The sequence below is a fragment of the Centruroides sculpturatus genome, unplaced genomic scaffold, assembly GCF_000671375.1.
Source record: "Centruroides sculpturatus isolate CEXI.00-Female unplaced genomic scaffold, Cexi_2.0 scaffold36, whole genome shotgun sequence".
Lineage (NCBI taxonomy): Eukaryota > Metazoa > Arthropoda > Arachnida > Scorpiones > Buthidae > Centruroides > Centruroides sculpturatus.
In genome coordinates this window covers 391808-397578 of record NW_019384384.1, presented here as the reverse complement: position 1 = coordinate 397578, position 5771 = coordinate 391808, and positions in this window count along the sequence as shown.

Below are 5771 nucleotides of genomic sequence, written 5' to 3'. Positions count from 1 at the left end.
TTTTCCAGTATAATAAGTCCTGTTAATACATAGAAAGTACTAGTATACAAAATAAATTATAAATAGATAAAAAAAAGGACAAAAAGGCATAATAATTAATTACTTATTTAATGTATTTATGTTTTAGCATTCCACGTGTTGACTAATATTTATATTTTTACATTTCTAGAATATCTTAGAATAATTAGAAATAAAATCGTTTTTCACTTTTAAATTCTATTATTTGTAAATTTTTAAAATATAACAACAATCCTCGTAAATTCCACTCTATGGAGCCCCAAGATGCATAGGTTTTGTTGTAAATCCATAAATATCTTTACTGTTAGCAGTAGATTGATCTTCCGCGTTTTGTTACGTCACTGATAAAATGTATTGTTGGACCGTTAAGGAAAACAATTTAAAACAAGTCATTGAATATAAACACTCACAACTTATTAAAATTGATTGTTTTATGCTATAGCTTTGTATCATGTTGATTTATTTATTCTTTAATTAAATATAAAACAATGCTTAAATATAGGCTATATTAAACTCGCACATCTCTTGAATGGTTATTTTGTAATTAATTCAAGGATTTAATTTTCCTATGGAGGGGTTTTTCCAAAGAACAATTAAATTCTTGAATTTCTAGACAAAATTAAATTCTTATTTTTTTGGAGGGTTTTTTCTAAAGGAACAAGAATTAGGAACCCTCTTAAACAATAATTTAATTTTTCTTTGGGGTTTTCCCTATCAAAACACTCACAGAAGATATACATTTTATACAAAAACGTAGTTTTAAAATGCATTAAGTGTAAGTAAAATATAAATAAAAATTTTAAATGATTATGTTAATTCTAACGTGAAGGAAAATAATTCACAATAAATTTTTCTGTGAGTAGATATATTATAGATCTATTTCTATTTGTAGAAAAATAAACTTTACGACGAAACAGAATGATCTGAGAAGGAATTTCTATAAAAATGTTTTTGAAAATATTTAAAATACTTCTACAGTCTTTAAAACAAAATAATTTTTAAGGAGTATTTTTCCTTATGTTGATTCATTTAATAATCAGCTATTAAACTTTTCCTTCTTTTGCATAAAAATGTTTCCAAAGTTTCTCTTGTGAAACTTATAATTTTCCTTCTAGTACTATGATTTTATTATATGTAAATCATTAAAAAATTAATTTAACTTTAATATTTTCACTTAATCATTTTTTTAAATATTAAAAATTCGTAAGAACTGAATTTGAAACAAAATATAAATATATATATATTATGTAAAGAAATGTAAAGCAAGTAAATCAAAAATTATAATTAAAAATTATTTTATTGTATTATGCATTAATAATTTAAGCAAATTTTATTAGAATTTAATCATTTTCAATTAAAAATAAATTCAGTAAAGTTCCAAAATTTGAATTATTGAGGCAATTAAATTTAGAAATTCTATATTTTTAAATATATAATTTAGTTTACAGAGAAATACAGAGTTTATATAGACAAAATATTACTTCTATAAATTACTATTTAATTTCTTAATTTGTTCATTTTGATTATTCTAAACATGAAAAATTGCTGTTTATAACAATTAAAATTGGCATATTTTAGCTGTAATCTTTGAACATTAAGTTTGGAAAACACTGCATTAAAATATAACACTAGTCATACAATTCATGATATAAAAACATTATCATAATCTCAGATATTTTAAAATATATTTTATATAGTTAATCTAGTTACTATCAAAATTATGAATAATTTACCTTTATTAATCATTTTTATAGCAATTAACAAGGGAGAGTAGAATTAATTGAAAATTATTCATACTCTCATTAGTGAAATAAATTTAATTATAATTTTACTTATTTATAATAAATTAAATTAATAATTAATTAAATTAATAATTAATTTAATCATTTTTCAAGTTTTATTTATTAAAACTATTTTAATTTTTGTCATATATTTTGTATTTTGGCATGAGATAAATGTCTTATAGAATGTGATAAAATTTTATTATGTATTTTTCCAAACTGTGATTAATTTTAGATTATTTTCAAATAGCTAATTTAAATAATTGAAAATTTATAAAATTTTAAATTTGAACTGTTTTTATAAAATTTTACATAGATTTTTATAAAATTAAAAAGTAAAATTGGCCTTTATTCAGTACTGCAGATAAAAACTTGACTAACTATATAATATTTGGCAACATCCTTTTATGTAATGTTTTCCTCTACATTAAGCAATCAAAATTCAAGGTCAGCTTGGACAAAGAAAAGGAAATTTACATCAAAAGAGTTGTTTGTTTAAATTTTTAAAAAATTGTTTTATTTATAAAATTATTTTAACTATCATTTATTGTGCTACTATTTTCATATACCGTAGTCTCAAAATAATTCATGTAATGAGGTTTCTTGGGAACCAGTAATTTCTAGAAAGACCAAAAAAATTTGAAGTTGTTGTAGTCTATATATATATATATATATATATACTGTATAATAAATTAATAACTTTTAATTTGTAAAGTGAAAGCAATCTAATAACGTTTCAGACGTTAAAAAATGGACATATTCAAAAATTAAAATGGTTAGAGAGGTCATTTGTTTATAAAACAAGCTTTTTCAAGCGTATGAATGAAAATTGGTGAAATATAACTGTTGACTTTTATCTTCTGGGACAAGCACGGAGTTAACAAACACTTGTTGTGCTACATTCATGCGTCATACTTTCGCACTTACATCATCATCTTTATCTAAAATGTTTAATAATAAAAAAATGTATGAAAATTACATTTAAAAATTCGTTTCGCTTGATAGGAGAAGGCAATATAAACATATAAGCGATCTGCTAAAGGGGATGCCTCCTGGGTCCACGCTAAGGGCACTCTATGGAGCCCCAAGATGCATAGGTTTTGTTGTAAATCCATAAATATCTTTACTGTTAGCAGTAGATTGATCTTCCGCGTTTTGTTACGTCACTGATAAAATGTATTGTTGGACCGTTAAGGAAAACAATTTAAAACAAGTCATTGAATATAAACACTCACAACTTATTAAAATTGATTGTTTTATGCTATAGCTTTGTATCATGTTGATTTATTTATTCTTTAATTAAATATAAAACAATGCTTAAATATAGGCTATATTAAACTCGCACATCTCTTGAATGGTTATTTTGTAATTAATTCAAGGATTTAATTTTCCTATGGAGGGGTTTTTCCAAAGAACAATTAAATTCTTGAATTTCTAGACAAAATTAAATTCTTATTTTTTTGGAGGGTTTTTTCTAAAGGAACAAGAATTAGGAACCCTCTTAAACAATAATTTAATTTTTCTTTGGGGTTTTCCCTATCAAAACACTCACAGAAGATATACATTTTATACAAAAACGTAGTTTTAAAATGCATTAAGTGTAAATAAAATATAAATAAAAATTTTAAATGATTATGTTAATTCTAACGTGAAGGAAAATAATTCACAATAAATTTTTCTGTGAGTAGATATATTATAGATCTATTTCTATTTGTAGAAAAATAAACTTTACGACGAAACAGAATGATCTGAGAAGGAATTTCTATAAAAATGTTTTTGAAAATATTTAAAATACTTCTACAGTCTTTAAAACAAAATAATTTTTAAGGAGTATTTTTCCTTATGTTGATTCATTTAATAATCAGCTATTAAACTTTTCCTTCTTTTGCATAAAAATGTTTCCAAAGTTTCTCTTGTGAAACTTATAATTTTCCTTCTAGTACTATGATTTTATTATATGTAAATCATTAAAAAATTAATTTAACTTTAATATTTTCACTTAATCATTTTTTTAAATATTAAAAATTCGTAAGAACTGAATTTGAAACAAAATATAAATATATATATATTATGTAAAGAAATGTAAAGCAAGTAAATCAAAAATTATAATTAAAAATTATTTTATTGTATTATGCATTAATAATTTAAGCAAATTTTATTAGAATTTAATCATTTTCAATTAAAAATAAATTCAGTAAAGTTCCAAAATTTGAATTATTGAGGCAATTAAATTTAGAAATTCTATATTTTTAAATATATAATTTAGTTTACAGAGAAATACAGAGTTTATATAGACAAAATATTACTTCTATAAATTACTATTTAATTTCTTAATTTGTTCATTTTGATTATTCTAAACATGAAAAATTGCTGTTTATAACAATTAAAATTGGCATATTTTAGCTGTAATCTTTGAACATTAAGTTTGGAAAACACTGCATTAAAATATAACACTAGTCATACAATTCATGATATAAAAACATTATCATAATCTCAGATATTTTAAAATATATTTTATATAGTTAATCTAGTTACTATCAAAATTATGAATAATTTACCTTTATTAATCATTTTTATAGCAATTAACAAGGGAGAGTAGAATTAATTGAAAATTATTCATACTCTCATTAGTGAAATAAATTTAATTATAATTTTACTTATTTATAATAAATTAAATTAATAATTAATTAAATTAATAATTAATTTAATCATTTTTCAAGTTTTATTTATTAAAACTATTTTAATTTTTGTCATATATTTTGTATTTTGGCATGAGATAAATGTCTTATAGAATGTGATAAAATTTTATTATGTATTTTTCCAAACTGTGATTAATTTTAGATTATTTTCAAATAGCTAATTTAAATAATTGAAAATTTATAAAATTTTAAATTTGAACTGTTTTTATAAAATTTTACATAGATTTTTATAAAATTAAAAAGTAAAATTGGCCTTTATTCAGTACTGCAGATAAAAACTTGACTAACTATATAATATTTGGCAACATCCTTTTATGTAATGTTTTCCTCTACATTAAGCAATCAAAATTCAAGGTCAGCTTGGACAAAGAAAAGGAAATTTACATCAAAAGAGTTGTTTGTTTAAATTTTTAAAAAATTGTTTTATTTATAAAATTATTTTAACTATCATTTATTGTGCTACTATTTTCATATACCGTAGTCTCAAAATAATTCATGTAATGAGGTTTCTTGGGAACCAGTAATTTCTAGAAAGACCAAAAAAATTTGAAGTTGTTGTAGTCTATATATATATATATATATATATACTGTATAATAAATTAATAACTTTTAATTTGTAAAGTGAAAGCAATCTAATAACGTTTCAGACGTTAAAAAATGGACATATTCAAAAATTAAAATGGTTAGAGAGGTCATTTGTTTATAAAACAAGCTTTTTCAAGCGTATGAATGAAAATTGGTGAAATATAACTGTTGACTTTTATCTTCTGGGACAAGCACGGAGTTAACAAACACTTGTTGTGCTACATTCATGCGTCATACTTTCGCACTTACATCATCATCTTTATCTAAAATGTTTAATAATAAAAAAATGTATGAAAATTACATTTAAAAATTCGTTTCGCTTGATAGGAGAAGGCAATATAAACATATAAGCGATCTGCTAAAGGGGATGCCTCCTGGGAGGACTCTATGGGAAATGGCTCCTATTTAGTTTTTATTTTAGAGCACTAAAAGGCCAAACCCCTATTTAGGTGTTAGACATGGGAAGAAAACCCGGAAAATTCCACGTAGACAGCCATAAAGTTAGGTGCGAACCCACGACCAAACTACCAGTGTTCTGTGGTTTTATCCACTTGGGCAATTTAAAAGTCTTGTCTTTTGATCATGATATTAGCAACATAAAATGATATTGTAATTATTACGTAAACAAAATTTAAATTAGAGATATAAATAGAACTCTTTGACCAGAGTAATTTTATTATATTAATTA